This window comes from Aulostomus chinensis, chromosome 13, assembly GCF_037954235.1.
Source record: "Aulostomus chinensis isolate RoL2024-O1b breed Wild chromosome 13, RoL_Achi_v1.0, whole genome shotgun sequence".
Lineage (NCBI taxonomy): Eukaryota > Metazoa > Chordata > Actinopteri > Syngnathiformes > Aulostomidae > Aulostomus > Aulostomus chinensis.
In genome coordinates this window covers 22,600,926-22,620,000 of record NC_141332.1, presented here as the reverse complement: position 1 = coordinate 22,620,000, position 19,075 = coordinate 22,600,926, and the positions used below count along the sequence as shown (strand labels likewise).

Below are 19,075 nucleotides of genomic sequence, written 5' to 3'. Positions count from 1 at the left end.
ATCGTTCGCAACGAAATATTAAGATTAAAGACTGTCAGCATTGATACATCACTTTAATGTAAAACTGCAGTAATACAAAGGTTAACAAAGGAGACACTAAAGAACCACTAAAAACATAGTGATTATACTGTCCTGCTGTCCGTTCTCTTGCGTGAACACATTTCTTTTCATGTGAACAGGTGTATAATGAACTCTGAGAAGGACTTCGTTTCATGCTGTTCCTCTGTCTAATAAAACATGTTTCAGTTGAGAGTCCATATCTGCCTTTTTGAACATGGTCTCTTTCTCTCTCTCCCCTCATATAAAATCCTTCAGGAGTCCCCTGAACTTGTGTGTGATGTTACACACAACAGGAACCTGTCATCGCTTAAAGTGATTTCTTTTGTTTTGTTTATTCAGCAAATGGCAAATGTCTCTTTTCCTCACTGCGCGCTGCACTGCACTTAGTCACATGTTAACTTTTAAAATTAAATTTTAAATATTTGCTGTATTTATGAAAAAATAGAGAAGACGAAACATGAATGCTTTAGCACTGCTACTAAAGAATTTTTAGCAATATTCTCACCATTTGCTCACCGGAGACCAGCTATATCGCACTTCTTAGCAAGTTTTAAGATGGATGTCATAAGAGAAAAAAATAACCAAAAGCTAGAGTGGTATTTTAGTGTGTAGGCTCTGGAAGATTCTGTTTATGATTGGTGGACGAAAAAAATGAACTTATTCCGTAACCACGGCAATACACAGGCTAGAGTGTGTACATGTCTGTCTTTTCTAATTGCATACAGTTCTTTCTACTTAGAGGCAAGAACAAATTGCTCTGAACCAGAAATAATTCCTCTTTTCAAATTAAGTTTATTCCTTCCCTCAATAAATCCATTAGGAATATAGCTGGCAAAAATGGGCTTGGTTTTCTTACTCATCTCAGACCTTATAATTGAGCAAAGGAGTGTGGTGGTGGACTACCCCCCCCCCCCAAAAAAAAAAGTAAATTCGGTATATCCAAACTATGCACGGTTAGCTATTCACCTCAGAGTGTGTGTGTGTGTGAGAGGGAGAGCATGTGTGTTTAATACAGAATAATTTTAGTAAATGAAATATTCAATAAAGTCAGCAGCTGAAATCAAACATTGTATAAAGAGGAAGAATCAATGTGTTTCCTCCCTATTATTATGGGAACTGGAGCAAAGCCCATTGGCTTTCAGTCATGCTTACTATTGATTGTGAGGGCCATAATTTACTTTTGTCCCAAAGCAAGCTTTTCACCCCATTACGCTCTGCTCATGGCTCTTTGGCCAGAGCCAGCCTTGGTCTCCATCATCATTAACACCTGCCTGGTCATTAAACTGGGCAGCCACATAATGGGACACAGATTATAGATTTCCATCATTTCTCTTCACATCACCCTGCTTAATGATTTGCGTGTATAGGTCAAATGTTTAGAGTGGCAAAAGGCCAAATGGGACCAAAAGCCGCAATCTAGGACACTTGAACAAGAGTCAATTTGTTAAATTGTTTTGTACCGTCACCTTTGACAGTCATTACAAAGCTGACCTCCTTACTGGTCAATGAGGCTTGAAGTTGAGTAACTGAAGTAATACAGGATGTGTTTACTCAAATGAGACATGTCAGGATTTCCTGAATAATGACACAGCGTCTGAATATCTATCAGCTTTGACGAAGCATGCGCGTGCTGAGATCTATGCTTTTGAGTCTGTTTAGTTTAGTTTTTGTCATATAAATGTATTTAATGTATGAAATCATGCATTTACCCAGTCATTCCCTCATAACATGCTTTTATTACTTTTGTCTACAATGTAATTTGGAGAAATCTGTTTCCATCTGTATGCTGGTCTTAAAAACTGTCAGAGATGTTACTTTGACATCTCTGCTCTCAGGAACTTTGGCCTACAAGCCCACTTTTATTGCCCACAGCTATTTAAAAAAAAAAAAAATCATAATCAATGTATGGTTGAGACTCAATGCGTTTCAACTCCTGCTCACTATTGCTACTTATATTTTTGGCTTACACTTGATCTGTTTTGTTTTTTTTCAAGATTTTGATAGCTACTTGAATATTTTGAGCCAATCGATGTTTCTAATGTGGCCACAAAACTAGTTCGGGCCTTATGTAACAATTTGTCAAATGATTCCATTGAATGCAATATCTGATGAATACCAACACTACAAATGACCATTCAGTTACTATCTCAGCTACCATTTGGTTGCTAGTTCAGCCTTTTAGTACCGTGGACTTTGGGACTTTCAGGATTGTGGATACTGCCTTCTTTATTAAATGACCAGAATTTTGATGTACTAGAAAACTTGAGCAGTATACATTATGACACTACATGTAATAACTACTGCACAGTTTCTCTTTCTGACGTGTCCCTGATGGATTTAAAGGTGGCTAAAGCTGAGAGTCTTCTGCAGTCTGAATCAATACATTCCTGTCGGTAAAGCGTTGCTGCCGAAATGGCAACTAATAGAGAAGAGCACAAACGCATCAGGAAATAAATTAGGATCCTTGTCTAGATGGACTTTGTACCCTTGTATTGGGCAATTGGGTAACACACGCACGCACGCACACACTCTCTCTCTGTCTCTCTCTGAGTATCTTGAGAAGATCTAGGTGAAAAGGTCAAGCTGAATAGATGCCTAACAGCCGAAGCTCCTGCTAAATAAGTAGAACATAATATTGTCAATATAAGCAACATTGAATGAAATGGTCTGTGTTTTTAGTCCATGAGAAGAAGACAAACATGGATGGGACAAAATAAATATGAATGATGAATGTATTATTCTGCTGGCAATGGATTGAGATAATACACACACATACTGTGCCAAGTTAGAGGGGGCACTGGACCATGGGATTATAGATATTTATGGTGGGATAGATGTCATTTAGCTGCATAGATCCATAAATAAATACAATCAGAAATCTGTCAATAATGCTTTGTCTTGAGCCTGAACCAACATTATACAGTAGGTTTGACAAATTTAGAGTTTGAGGATCCATGGCAATAACAAGTCGTGTCCTCACACGCTTGCACTGAAGTTTGAATGCAGCTGCAGACTCATCGTTGTATCCATGGGAAAACCTCAGAATCTAGAAATAAAAAAAAGATTGTAAAACAAGAGAAACAAAGTAACAAATGTGCAAAGACTTCTCATTGCTACCCACCAGTAGACTGCAGAGTAGTTGGTTGCTCTGCTGGGGACTGACTTAACACTTACACAGGCATCAATTAAAACTTGTATTTTTTTTTTTTTTTTTTTACGTGTTTTAGCCTGCCATGCACATTTTACGTGGCATTTTATATGACTGAGAATCGATCGTTTTGAAAAACTCCTTCCAGGGTGAAGATGTGCAGAAATATAGTTTCCAGTTTCTAGATTGGCAGAAAACAGAGACTTCAGGGGGAAACAAATCAGCTGTGTTTGCTTCCTGGCTGTGCTATGCTACTATCCTGTGACCATTTCAGAAGAAAACAAAAAAATATCAATTGGTACATATGCATGACTTCAGAAGTTGCTGACCTTGTCATGCAGAGGAGCAGTCATGAAGTTCAACTCTGGTTTTATGGCACTGCTGCGCCAGCGCACCCAGTACAGGTGACTCACCAGGTGACTTGTGTTTTATGGACAAAGACAATTTCTGAAGAGGTGCAAAAACAAACATCTCAATGGAGATCTCAGTTTCTAAAAAGAGAAATCTTATTATAGTTGAAGACAGGTAAGAGTAGCCTGAGATGGATGACTAACCTTAACCTTTCATGTTACCTAAGTTGGTCTATATTGCTACATAGTGACGCCAGATAATATTCATATTTCTGTTGAGATATACAAATATAACAGCGGTTTCAAACATTATTGTTTGTAAGGATTTCTATTTTCCCTCCATATGTTGGGGGGATTTACCTTTTGCTTTTACGACACAGTATTTCAGGACCAAATGTGACATTGCACCTGTCAGTGAAGCTGGGTGTGGTCAAGGGTGAAATAGTCCGAAAACTTTCAACCACAGATGGCAGCAAAACATTGCTGTCTAGCCTGCTGTTACTCTTTAATAGGTAACAAGTGAAGGAGAAAGGAATAAAGACAAGTTCTTATTACAGGAGCAGCAACATTAGACTGACAGAGTGAGCAGTAAAACAAGAGCCTGGTAAACCAGGGACTCACAAAAAATGACAGCCTTGGCTCCTGATGTTTTCCCAAATAATAACCCACGACTTATTTGAGCCTCGCTTCTCACCACACACAGATTCAGGCCTTTTACCTTCCTCACTGACTCAGGTTGTGCTTCAACAGCAGCAGCAGCAGCACACTTGATGGATGGCAGTTGTGCTCTCTCTTTCTGTCTCTCCAGGGTCATTCGCCACTGCACACACACATAGAAAAACCATAGATGCAATGTTTTTCACCTTGAACACAACCGTCATAGAGGTGCAAACAAAGGCCATTGAAAAATGCCCCGAACAAAATACTTCATCACAAAATTCAACTTCATGTCTGCAGCATTTGTAACACAGAATTATTTTACATAGTCTACAGTGGGGTCTGTCAGTCATTTGTTTCAAGTCCACAATGAGCATTGAAAAAAAGGAACTGTTTTTTTTGTCTTTCATGCACTCAGATATAGTCTCTTGAGCTCACAAAGATGTGTTTTTTCACCAGTGTATCTCTTCTCGCTGACCCCTGAATGCTCAAAGAGCCAGCAATGTACGTAAATAGCTGGAATGTTATGGTCCCCCATTACCACCGACAAACAACTGCAAAACTGTCCAAAAACATCCATTTACACACTCTCACACCCATCGCCTGCTATCTCTTTTTCATCCTGCGGTATGCTCAGTAATCCACTTAGATTTGAGCTAAAAACAAACTAAATATAACCCTTTGAGTTTGTCGCTTGTTTATGGTTTCGTCAAACAGAAGGGGTTGAAAAATATCCCATTTCTGAGTGAATTATCATCTTTTAAAAAAAAAAAAAATCACTCTAAACTTGATACCTGTTGTACAGTGCGCACACTCACAAGCACTAATACATAAAGCAAATACAATGACCTATTGCCTAGCCTACCTACCTGTTCTAGCATTGGAAAGTGATCCGTTGATGCAGCATTATCTGAAGCTATCTAAGCATTCCCCACATCAATAACATTTCACATCAGCCTACTAGCGGTAACTGCAAGTGATGTTTGACTATATTTAAGTGCATATTTTTACAAGCATAAGCAGGAAACAGGAGCAGTTGACCTCGCCTGTGTCAGCAGTCCAGAGGATGCCCAAACACAATGAACGGTCTTCAAATGGCACCACAGTGACAGTGGTATCATTTGAAGGCTGTGAAGAGAGAATTTTGAAGTCCTAAAATGAATTTAAATGTTGGTATTCCAAGCTAAGTCACGTTCAAAAAAAAAAAAATTAAACAGCTTCATTTTCTTTTTACAAGCGTATCCAGCAATGTGAACACTACAGCCTTTAGTGTCAGTTATGTAAAATCAGGAACACAGAACTGCCCGCGTGTGTTGTGCAGCATGCTAAGAGAATATCAAAAGTGATAATGTAAAGACTTTGGGAGCAAAACCGACATATCTAGATATTTAAACCTTGTAAGATAATGATTGCCCAATAAATCACTGCTGTTTCTATGTTTGAAACATTATTACACCATCATTTCATACATTACATCATACATTTGGCTGCAGCAACTGGAAAATATAACCGCACTAACGAGAATAAACCTACTAGCTTATTAAAAAGCTTTAAACCAACTGTTAGGATTGAGAGAAAATATCTAAGATAACGATGCAGTAAAATTCCATATCATGCAATGTTTGTGTATTTCCACGTACGTGGTTGTGTACACTAATATTCCATGGAGTACATCTTTTGAATATTATATGTTAATTTTGCATGCGCTTTGACTCCGTAAGTTATTTTCTGGACATATTGGCTATTGAAGTTAATTATTAATTTGTGATGTAAACCCCTTTTAACATGATGGCAGAAAGTATTCTCAAGCAATCTTAAGTACACATTTAATGAATATTTAAATGTTCCTTGCATCAAGCCCAATATGTATGCAATTACCACCTTAAATTAAAATAAACTGCAGTGGACTGTTACAGACTTCTGGTTTTGATAGGAAATGAGAGCATTCAGCTGTGTCACCGAAGGAAATTCAGGAAAATCCAACTCCCTATTTCAGTCATTCTTTTTAAAAGCCTGTCATTGCTTGTAGAGATAATTTTATTGATGTGCACCTATAGGAAATTGGACAAAAGTCTAAACTTATCTGTCCAACAGAGATAAGCTGTAGTTTATAGGTGACATTGCCTCTGTGTAGCTCACTTGAACCAGTTGACTCATATTGTGTGTTGTTGACTTGCAGATGCACAACCTCGAGTCACACTTGCCATTCATGGTAGCAAGCAGGTTGGGCAGAGAGCATTGCAAAGAAATACCTTTCTAGATGGAAGAGAGAAGAAGAGGGAAGAAATCAAAAAAGGACGCAGATAACATCTGACATTTCTGCTAACACCCAGGAGATGTTTATCTGCGAGATGAATTCTTGAGCTGGGATGGTGTGATTGGGCTGTCCTCGCTGAAAGGCAACGTTAAACCTTGATGCAAAAGCCTGTTCTACAGCTTTTGTGTCATTTTTTTATGGTTTCATGTGTTATCAGGTAATTGGAACAATAAAGAAAGACAAATACAAAATATGTAGATTATACTATAGATGTTTGTGTGTTTGGCTAAATAACACTTTTGCTAATTAATCGTTCAGCCCTTATTAGGGTGGATGGATTCCTCCACATGGATCATAATATTGTGCAATGCAGTTGTGTTTGTTGCGTGACTAAAACTGTTCCTCTCAGTTGATGTAAAGGCAAAAAGTACAAATATTTAATTCATAGGCCTGAGTCATTTTGTCAGACTTTGTCAAATGAAAGAAACATTCTGCAACTTGAATAAAATAAAAATAATGGTAGATCCCGGAGGGGACAGGGCTGCAATACATAGTAGGGTTTTGCATGAAAAGTATGACGATAGCAGTGGTGTATATTTGGTCACAGGGATGAGCAGAAGCAGACATTTCTTGTTTGACTTTGGTGAAACATTTGTCATACCAGGAGCTAAGAGCGTACGACGCAAAGCGATGTGTGTCTTTCAGTCAGAAATTATGTTTGCAAAATGACAATATTCCTCTTCCTTGTCAACAATAAAATTCCAGTTTCTGTATTGATGGAAAATGCTGCAGATAAAAAAAAAACAAAAAAAAACACAATTATTTATCACCTTATTGCCATAACTGAAAAAAAAAATCTCTCCAGCTCAAGACCCCATAATAAATACCATGCAGTATTTAATCCATGTGTCAAACTTTAAAAAAGATAATTGAATACTCATGCCAATTATACTAATGAGCGGTTAACATCAAGGTGGCATGGCTCGGGAGGTAGAGTGGCTGTCTGTTATTTCTCTACAGACTGTGTCAAAGAGTCCTTGAACAACACACTGAGGCACTGATGAGCAGGGTGTCGCCTTGCATAGCAGCCCCTGCCACCAGTGTACCAATGTGAGGCGAATGGGTGAACAAGGACACACTGCAAATTGCTTTATGTGGGTAAGGTGGAGCTATGAAAAATAGCACAACACAACACAGCACAATGGAGTTGGCAGAAGAGCCCCAACTTTGAAATACTTGGTGGGTTCATACAGTATTACACTGTCTGGAACAGTGGAACTGGTTTACCTCTTATCACTCTTGAGTCACAGTTGCTAATATTGTTTCCAAAAACTGTAAATAACTTCATGGGTCAATTCTAGGCCCACTATCTTTGATGTGTGTCATCAAGAGACATGCGGTAGCATTCTTACGTTGATAATACTCTGATTTATTTGACTGTTCCAAAGTGCATTTGAATTCAACAGCCTCCCTGGAAACATGAGCGCAGGTCCAAATGTTGACATGTCTCTAAGAGAAACTTAAAATTCATTTTTCTCTTGTCATTGATTATTTAGATAATTTTATCTTTAGGTCAAAACTTTAAAATAATTAATTGATTAAGCTTCATCAGTCGGCGGTGAAAATACAACTCTGTGCAGTAATGTTTGAGGGGGTTTAGCACTAATTAAATATGTACTTTTTTTTTCCCAGCCTCAAATGTTCAAACAACTAAAACACCCAAACACATCCATCATACTTTTGTTTTGTTTGTTTGTTTTTTTAGATATCTTATTAAACTTGGATATTGGCCTTAATAGAAATTATAATAAACGAGTGATGAGGTATTGCAACTGTCAAGCTTTTGACCATCAATCTGCAGTAAAATAATCTTGATCACATTGTTGTTTGTTTTTGCTATTGCTAATATGCTAATCGACAACATAGTGTACCTGGGCTAAATGCATCACAAGCCTACACTTTACTTGATCTATGTTTGGATCCCTGCAATCAGACACTATTTATGTCTCTCTGGCTTGCTATACATGGATATTCTTACCCTGCAAGTGTTTTACTTTCGAGCTGGAATTCATTGTGTCTGGTGAGCTGGCCAACTCTCTAAACCCTCAGATCTTCCAGCAGTGAAACTACCTCATGCAGACTGGCTCATGGAAATTGAGACATGTAACACAATGCACTGCTATATTTCCATAAGTCTTCCTTCCCTTAATCTGCTTCAATGAAATCCTTTTTGATCATGTGCAATCCGTCCTCAGTACCTGGCTGCTGACCATTTTCTACAAACAAATGTCCATTTGGCATGAAGAATGCGACAGACATGATTCTGCTTAACATTTCCAAGCTGGACAAATTGGGCTAAGACATCAGCTGTTAAGCATGGGGAAAGCTAATCAGTTTAGCAGAATGCTGAGGATTACGCAGTCAAAGAAGAGTTGTTGTTCTAAACACAATGCACTGCAGAGGACAGCACATCTGCTGTTGGTTTTGTTATCTGAGCTATTTCCTCTTGTTCATTCTGCAAGCTCGTCTTAGCCTTATTTGCTTGCTGCTGTTTACCACGGGCCTGTTGTGAAGGAAGTGTCCAATTAATTGTGGATTTGGTGGCATGTACTATCACACCAGGATTCACATAGTCAAACGTCATCTATGCACTTGTGTGGCAGGGTGTTAGAGCTTTAGGCCAGCAGTTTAAATCACTTCCCTCAGCTAAATGTAGTGCAGAAAACATTGCGTGTGTGCATGCGATAAAGACTTTCTCAGAGAATGAAAGCACCTTCAAGAGGAAAAAAATGTGTGTGATTTCTTTACGTCAAACTATAAAGAAATAAGTGTGTGTGTGTGTGTGTTTGCAATTTTCTCGACAACCAATCGTCCTTACACTTGTAGGGTATACTGCAGGGATCCCAAGGGAGCGCAGTGTTGAGTGGGAAGCCATTTGGATGAACTGTCCTTATGTATTTGTTATTTTAGTATCTTATGTGCTGTTTTATTCTGTTTTCTGACAAATCTCAAGGTAGTTTTAGAGCACCGCTGTGCATTTAGACTACATCTGCAAAATTTTTGGAGAGGCTGTTTTGACTACAGAGATGGGAAAAATGACTATTAGCCAAATCTTCACCATCCTTAGCAGCTATCATCTGGCCTCACCATATTTTATTATTTTAATTTGATGCTATCATCTGTCCAACTGTTTTTTTAATCACCATTTTTTGGATGCTGTCTTAAGAAAAATATCAGTTATCACACATTCAGTTATTGCTGCATTTGGATTCAAAGTAACTATCTGTTTTCCCAGTATCTTTTATCTCTGTGTTTGGATGCTACTTCATAATATTTCTGCTGCCGCACCACTTCTCTTATGTTCGGATTTGGACGTCTGTTTGTGTTGCGATGGTTGGTCATCGTAGACAGACATGTTGATACAGCACTGAGCTAATTAAAACTCTCAAACACTGAAAGGGATCTCTGTGTGCGTGTGTGTGTGTGTGTGTTGCATATACACACGTGTGTATATATATATATATATATATATATATATATAAAATTTGTGACATCTTCAGAGTTCTTTTATGTTTTGCATCCTGCATCCACCTTTGTAGTGCAGCTTTTTGATAGGTGACATCACATGACCATGGCGCCATCACTTGAACTACATTTCTACTAGGAAAATGTCTTGCAGAAAAGGAATGTTTCCATTAAACAGACACTGACAAGTTATGTTAAAAATCCAATGTTTAATTTAAAGCAATCACAGATGAACTGAGGAAAAGCAACATCTCTGCTGTCATGTGAATTCTAATGTATTACTTGCTATTCTACATTTACAATAACATTAAACATTCAGTTGGCTTGCACATGTTTACTCCACTCCGCTGGCCCTGGCTAAGTCTGACCTTGACAAAATACTGAGTAAACTAAGAGGACATGTTGCCTTAATGAGTTTAGAGGCTTTACAATAGAGTTAAAACTACAAGAAACAAACAAAAGGTTTGATTTGTTTTGCAGTAATTACAACTCTTGTGTACCTAAAATTACATTGTGTGCATTTGCCAATTATTTTAATGAAATCTGTAGCTGCTTTAATTGGAAATGGTCTTACAAAACAGGAGGCGTTCATTTAATCGTGTGTGTGTGTGTGTGTGTGTGTGTGTGTGTGTGTGTGTGCGTGTGTGTGTGTGTGTGTGTGTGTGTGTTACATATAGTTAACTGTCAACTTTAGATTGAATCCTTTGCTTTTACTTACATTCGACAGTTACAGTCATTTGTATGAAATGGGAGGAAAGTCAAATTTGGTTTGGGGATTTGTAATTTTGCAAAATGTTTGTATCAGCAGTTTAGACCAAACATGTCACGTACTATTTATCTTGTTGGAGGTCAAGTCGGGGAACAAGTTCTCCACTTGTTCATTAAGAGGAAGTGCTTCACTTCAGCATTTGACACTGTATATCACAACCCTTGTGGTAGGTCTTCTTTGGTCTTCCTTCAGCAAATTGTTCAAGACTAAGCTCATAAAACAAGGTCCCAAGGTTAAGACACAGCAGACAGCTGACTCAGTGCTACAAGCAACAAGCAAAGTACTCAGAAAGCATTATGCTGTAGTGGTCACACAGCTCTCACCATTGGGGCCAAAAGTACAAGTATTTTTCCAATTCCAATCTTTATAGTACTTGTCTTCTGACATTTATTTACTACTTCGACAGAGTTTCGACCAAAGCATTGCCGCCATTTGGTTATACTTTTCTAAGTTTATTTTTTACTTGTAATACAGGCTGACAAGTGCATTTTTCCTTATCCTCTCATCCTCCATCTGTTTCCTGACACTATTACCATCATGCTGTGCACATATGGATCTACTTGCAAAATATACATACAGCCTGAGACAGTTTTTTTCCCTGATTGCTTCTACTTTTTGTGACCTTTTGGATGAAAATTCTCTTTGTTTCCATACTGTCTTTTCTTTTGTGTATAAAAGGCTGATCTCCGAATTAGCTTTTTTCTCTATTGTGTTTGAAGACAAACAGATGAAAAGGATTGGAGGAGGCTCCTAATACTTTTCATAAAGCTGTCCCAGGCAATATGAACTGCAGTCTGGCATCTCTATATGTACACATGGTTCCATTTGGCTTGTAATTTGCATTGAAATCCCCTGGAAATTGCATTTCTGTTGTTGTTATAGTTAATCAAATGCATTGTGATGCACCATAACAATATGTATTATTGTATTATGTATTTAAAACAACGTGTTGAATTCATGCATCTTATTAGCATTGTTTTCATGAATGTATTTTGCACATCCCAATATTGAACACAAAAAAGAGAGCAGTCACCATTTTTTAACTTTTCTATTTCACATTTTAATGGTTAGTTTTGCCTTTTTTGAAACAGAAATGTGGCACTGAATGAGAGGTAGAAACAAGTAACACAATGGTCAAAGAACATTGCAGTGTTTTTCTGTGTTAGGAGAAACTATTGTAGTTGCTGCTCCCCCTTGTGCATATAATAAAATTGAACTTTGGATCAGTACCAGCTGGGGCAAAAAGCCTCTTTTTTTGCATGTTTGTCATTAGGTGAATGCACAGACTTTGACCTTTGCCCTTTTTGTCTTGCTGTGTGGTGAAATTGGTTCCTGGGGTGTCAGTTGATTAACATGGTTGCAGAGGATGACTCCTGCCCTGCTGTGGGTCTGGCTGAGTAAAGACATACATAATTGAAATGTGAAATAAGTCATTAATCCAACAGGGACATATGATGTACAGCAGTAAGTAGGCTTAAGCAAACAGCCCAGTGACTGGGAGGATTTTATTGCACACACGAATCCTTGTAGCATGCACTGGAGGGGGAGTTTAAAAAAAAAAGTTTAAAAAATATAAGATAAAAACAACATCATGATCTGAACTACTACCACGATACCTCACCAAGGAAGGATATTTACAGTTCCCCAAATTTACGTAACAAGGACAAAAAAGACAGCGAATGAGCATTGAAGTGAGCTGAGCCTTGTTGACAGCTTGGCCTTTTGTTCCTGCTGAGGACAGTTGCTAGATTGAATTGATCTGACTGAAGAGCCTAACCATTTATCTTGGTCAGTCATATCTGATCTGTGGCTGTCAAATGGAGACTGGCTCCTTGGAGAAATAAACTCCTCTGAACCCTTGTGAAGGGCCTTGTTTACCTCTCTACCATGGCAGCGCCATGTCCTTCCATCGATAAATGGACAGTAAATAGAAATCAGCGTTTGAGTGTGGTAAAGTTCTAAATCAATTCTTCCGCCTCCTCAATTGTCAGTTTGTTGTCGTTGTGCACGATTTGTGAGGCAAAACAAGCCAATTAAGTCACATTACAATGCATTGTGACATTTTTCACTGTTTTCTGACATTTTCCAAACTAACCAGCAAAATAATTTATAAGAAGTATAATGGAGTACTTCATTAGGCTCCTTAGTTGCAAGGAAACACTGTCAGTCCTGCAGTCATATTTTCACATTTTTTTATTCAGTTTACTCATCTCCAAGGACCCTGCCCATCCCCTGTAAATAAAATAGAATGTATGCACATTTTGGACAAACCACTGCCACATTCACAGTGTTCTTACTCCAATTTAGAAAGCTGTGAGCCAATCCCTTTGACCGTGTCTTCCGCTACCTGGGCCATTTCTAAGCCACAGATGATAATCCTCAAGGGGCCCTCATTAAGTCTTTGCTCCAATTAAGCCACACTCATTTTGCTGCAGCACAATTGCTCTGTACCACAGCACACAAATCCTCCCAACAGTGGATTAGGCAAGATCAGTGGGTGGGATGAAAATAGCAGCCCTGGTAAAACAGTGAAAGGATTTTTAAGTATCTACAGCCAATGTTCAGACATCTGGGTATGTAGAGCAAACAATATATTAAAGGAAATTACTCTAAATGTGTTGGTGTTAGTTGATAATGGTCTGTTTAAGCGAATCAAGGTTGACTTCAGAAATGATCACTGAGCAAACCTGCAGTGCTGAATAAAGGAAACGCTTCAGCATCCAGACACAGTATAGCTGAACAAACTCCAACCCAAACAGCCACACATCAGATCCTCAAATCTGAGCCCATGGTTCCTTTGTGCAGTCGGCACTGTCCTCAATGCTATTGTTTCAGTCTTGTTAGGCTTGGACACAGACACACTTTGCTTGGGAACAATCATGCTTTGGGTTCGAGGAAGCACATTTTTAACAATGGGGCGAAAATTGACAACAGGAACCAACAGGAACTTAGTGCGACGTCCATTAAAACAGACGTCTTCACTTGCTGCTTCAATATAGGTCTACCATACAGTAGTCTGCTGTACGTCTTCATTTGGGTCTCATGGTCATGATACCGCCACTTCCTTCGTTAAAATGTACCCGCTCATTTTTCTGGCTGAATATGATTGGGTGCATTTCCTCTGTGCCTCACTGACTTGCCTGCAGTCACGGCTCCCTCAGACTAACACATGCTCCCAGACTTTCCTGCCTCTCCTTGCTAGCTTCCTTGCCCCCCTGCCTCCACTTCTACAATCACCTCCTCAGGAGTGTCTAGACATGTAACCTCTGCCAGTTTCCCAGTGTAGCGCCATGCATTTGTAAGCCAGTCACATGACCTTGTTTTAGAGTTCTCATTTCCTGCTACCTTTTTCCTGTTTTTGACCTGCCTGCTACCCTTCATGCCCTTTCGGATCTGCAGTGCTGGAATACCTTTGCCTGTTTTTTTGTATTTGATAGCGGATTTTCACCAGTTTCTATTTGGATTTTCCATTACTTACTGTAAGCCTTTGTTTATTCATTTATGTTGGTAAGTGCAGAATGTAAAATGTTATTGCCTGCCTGCTCTTGGGTCTCATCATCTTGGCAGGCAAATCTTCCGTTTGAATAAGATGCACATTTTCAATTCAACATTACTTTTGACAGGTGGAATTTACATAACTATTTATAGGCTGGTGACATGCAAGATGCAGCCTACCTCAGCAGCACACTGTACATCATGGCATCATAAGAAAGAGCTCTACACTTCAGTTGAGCATGAGTGTGCAGCTTCTTGGTAAAATAAATCGAGTGACAGGAACAAGTAAACCATTGTTTTATTGATGTTTTCTGCAATCAAGTACCTGTTTCATTCTGGCTGCTGTGCTGTTGACTGAGTACTGCTTTCTTTTCCTCAGTGAGCATAACTGTAATCCATGAGAAGCATTACAAGCAGGAACAACCACAGATTCACTCTACAGTTTTGGCAGCAGCAAATATTAGCAGCACAACTGGCCTTGTGCCTGACTGTTTTTATTTGATTTTTTTTCTTGTATAATTGTTCTTACAGAAAGGAAAAATAAGACAAAAAAAAGAAAAATCCAACATGAGATTCCTGAAATGTGCACTGACAGCCAAATTTGTTTTTACAAACTACAGGACCTGTGTAGCCCTCAATTTAGTCTTACAGACAGGAAGCAAAGCCCGGTGGCTGTTTGTAACTCCTTGCTCCTGGCATCTATTGTGTACCTCTTGTAACATTAAAGTCTTTCTAAGTCTGGGTGACTGCCAGTTACAAGAAATACACAATAGATCTAAGGAGCAAGGAGTTACAAAAAGCCATCAGGCTTTTCCCCCTGTCTTTGAGACTACATTGAGGGCAAAAAAGTCCTATGAATATTTCCCGCTACTATAAATAAAGTTGTAAAGGATGAACATCTTCATGCGTAAGTTCCCTCAAAACTGTTGCTGCTCATCTACATTTCAACAGTGTGTGTCAGCCAGTCAGATTTACTGTCTGAGTTTTGCCCAGAAAATGTTGCTTGCTCGTCTTGCTCTTCTTAAATGGTGGTGTAATGAGCCAGTCTCTAGCAGCTGTTAAGGCAGAAAAATGCTTAAGTCGAGCAGGCAAGGAGAAAGCTGCTGAGCATATGTCATACTGGTCTTCCTCTATCTGCTACCCTTGTGTTGCTTAGCTAACATTCTTCCTTAGTCTGACATTTCTTCAAGGATGTTTATTGTGGATCGCTGGGCATTTGTGGTGGCCGAGTCGGTCAAAGTTATGAGGTCACCCTCCATGTCCACTCTGATTTGTTGGTTCTGTTTTCTTTCAGACCCTGGAGTAAGTGACCTGTGAATAGAGTCACAGTGGGGATTTTACAAAGTCCTCCCTCGCTTCTGCAACAGTGCGTGGACATCTGACATTGGGAAGCTTAGCAGGTACCGAAAGATAAAGTCTCTTCCTGGAATTGCTGACACCAATGCCATTTTGTTTTTGTTTTTTTTCTGCTGAGTTAGAATGAAAAAGATTAGTGTTTTATTATAGAAGCATCCATGTCAGTGTGGCTAACAATAACCAGATAAAAATGTTCACCGACCACATACCAGTCGCAGCAGTCACACACCAACTGAGTGGGCTGGAGCTGGACATCTGTGCTTTACCAATATTAGTGGCAGTGGAATATATCCAGGGTTAATGCGCCACTCTGCACACATCATAAAGTCCAAAATACCTTCACAGTTGAGGGCTGTTATTTATTTAATTTACTTACCATAATATCAGTCGTACTATGGGATTCAAAATCCTGCAAAAGTATGCCTTTTTTTCCCTAATTGTATGAAACAATAGGTGAAATAGCAGCAAGTCTTATTCTTCAACCGGGGGCCCGTATATTAAGCAGGATAAGAAAAGTAACCTTTTCGTAAGGTATATCATCAAAGGTAACCAAGCAGGTTAAGTGATAATCACATATATGAAACCCACGTCTGCCAATCAGTTCTTTCCGTCACCATTCCTGGAAGTTCTTGCACACACTGGTACAAGGGTTTTTATTTTAAGAGATGAGAAAACCTCTTGGCTTTCTACAGTGAACATCTGTATGAAATATACTGTGTATATTTTTCCTTTCTTAGTTTATTAAACAGTCTTCATTACTGCATCAGTTTCATCCACATTTTTGGAAAAAAAATTGCCCAATATCATACGCATACAATGTAATGTGCTCATGGAAATGCACTTGTTCATAAAGCAAGGAATAATGAAAATAATGTCGTATCCCTAATGAGGTGAAAACACTCAACCATGCATGAAATGAATGTGAGTCATTTATCATTTTGTGCATTTGATGAGGTTTGCATATCTTGCGGGGTTTAAAAAAAAATAAGGTATATAATACATTACAGAAGGGCAAGAAATAGAGAATAACATACCCAAAACTCTGAGATATGACCTGCTTCATGGACAGGCTTGTCCTATTATTTTATTATCAAGAAAAAAAAAAGTTCCTTTTCAATGCTTTGACTCATTAAAGTGGCATCTTATTCCCAAAGGACAGAGATGACAAAATTACTTGGAGGGTGTCAGACACATCTCGCCAACATCCTTAAATATCTCACCTTAAATGCCATTGCTCCATGTTTTTGGTCAAATCTAATGGATCTCGGTAAGTTTTCCACCATGTGCCTTTCATGTCACTTTTTTTTTTTTTTCCTTGAATGCACTCAGGGAACATGTGGCTTGAAAGACTGGGACTGCTTGGAAATTAATGTGATCACGTCAAGCAAAGGGCTATGCTGAACGACACGTGGAAAGAAAATGTGTCTCTCTGAACTCCCTTGCTGCCGTGAGGCATAACACAATTAGACTTGAGATTGTTTTTTCCTCTCCCTCTGCCCATCTGATTTCTGCTCTTGCCAAGCTATTCTCTTTCATCTGCTTTATTCCTCTGTATTGTCATAATGTAGCGGACCCTGAGTGCTCTCACAGATCACTGGTACAGCTTATCAGTGAAGTGGCGCCGTTTCAAATTGGGTCCATTAATTTAGTCTCTCTACATTCATTCTCAGGATTACACTTTCAGGGGAAAAGTCTGTCGTGGTGGAGAGGAAAGATAAACATACTCTAGGTAGAACAATCCATGGTAGTGCACGGAAATCTCATGCAGAGTTTAAGAACTGAGGGAGGGAAGAAAAGTGTGTTTACAGCACTAAATGTTGGGTCAGTTCCCTGATTTTCGAAATTAAACCAACCAATCCTGACCAATCCTCAGCAGGGTTGAAAATGGAAGTGGAGGCCAGGGTGAAAAGGTAAAGATGTGCTGTTTCAATTTTGTGAGAGTCAAAATGTAGAGAGGTACACGTGGATTCAGGGAGTTCTCATTCATTTGTCATAGCTGTACCCATGGAAGGTATCTGCTGTCAATTTATATAAGGCACATACTTGAGAGTCAGGAGCAAGACATTTGTGGACGTGGTTCTGGTGACAAAACTAAATGAGACATTTTTATGAATTTATCAACCCAGGGGCAGAACTGGATGATGATGCACTTTCCACTGAGAACAACAGGCATGTCCATTATTTAGCTTGAGGCTCTCTTTATTGGTGTTCGTGCAGGTGTTCGTGCAGGTGTACACTGCGTCGTGTAGACCCGCACAGTCTCACATTTGCCTCAAATTCATGACAACAACATTGGAGGTGGATGCGAGCGAGCTGCCCAGAACCCAGCAAGCCAGCTAACGATAATCATTCGCGTTGCTGCACGCCCTTGCTGATTGTGTGTTGGTGGACATCGTCAGGATTATGCAAAACTTGTACATAACTATGTGTAAAACAACACATTTGTGTTTAGGAAAAAAAATCTGTCACAAAAATGTGGCATAGGCTATATTTAGAAATGAAAGTCACAAATACTTAGCATATATGGAAAGAGTTGACAGAAAACTTAATTAATTGACCCTTTTTTTTTTAAAGTTTTGACGTTTTCACTGAAAACTAAAGTTCCTTTATTTGCCTAAACAATAATAAGAACATATATTCTGTCTGTCTCGTGATGTCAGTCAGTGCTTCCATAGATGATCATATTATCTTGATAACATCAGTCCCAAACCTTAAAGGTGCTATACAAAGAGATGTTCCGTTCATGTGCTCAACATCAAAGGATTTAGTTAGGAATTGGAATGTATGTGAGGTCAAGATGGAGGCTGTCAGGGATCAACATACGTGTTCTGCATGTTTTTTTACATAGAATGAGATACAATAAAACTTGAGATTTTCAGTGGAGTCCAACAGAGTACTTCACTAGTGTGCCTGGTGGTGCAACTGAGTTCAGGACATTAATCTGCTGTCTGACTCCTACATCCAAATATGTTATTGACTTGTCAGATGCTGTTTCATGGACGGGTCTCCAGATTTACGAGACAAACTGTTTTCTTTTCTTTCTTTTTTTTGCAGTCATCACAGATGAATGTGAAATTTTGAAAAATTAGTGTGTCTGTTATCTGCGGCCCAACTTTACTAGAGCAAACATAAAGGCGTGATTAGGTAATTACAGTCACATCTGCCAGCCTGATTCTTTTTTAATTTGATGAGATCTCTGTTGTATATTATTACAGTGAATGTGACATTTTAATTAAGCAACAGCTGTAAAAAAAAAAAAAAAAAAATTTTAAAATGATTACCTCAAGGTTGCAGAGGTCCTCTGATCATTTCAGTGTGGAGAACAGTGACCCGAGGGCCACAGTAGCTACCAGTGGCAAAGCAGTACACCCCAGAAATCACATTGACCTCCTTCTGTTAATTAAGACAGAGGAAGAATTTCCCCTCAGCGCAAGTACAATATATTGTTTTTCTGCCTG

The 19,075-nt window shown here is 38.9% G+C and overlaps 1 protein-coding gene across 5 annotated transcripts in view; it reads left to right on the top strand.

Moving 5' to 3' along the window:
- lingo2 (leucine rich repeat and Ig domain containing 2) overlaps nt 1-19,075 on the top strand; it is a 196,531-nt gene that overhangs the window by 46,916 nt on the left and 130,540 nt on the right. For 3 of the 5 annotated variants that reach the window (XR_015118949.1, XM_086222133.1, XM_086222132.1), the window contains exon 3: nt 15,556-15,661. The exons of the other annotated variants lie outside the window; for them this stretch is intronic. The gene's annotated coding sequence lies outside the window, so the exon portion shown is untranslated. The remainder of the gene's footprint in view (nt 1-15,555; nt 15,662-19,075) is intronic. 5 annotated transcript variants of the gene reach the window in all.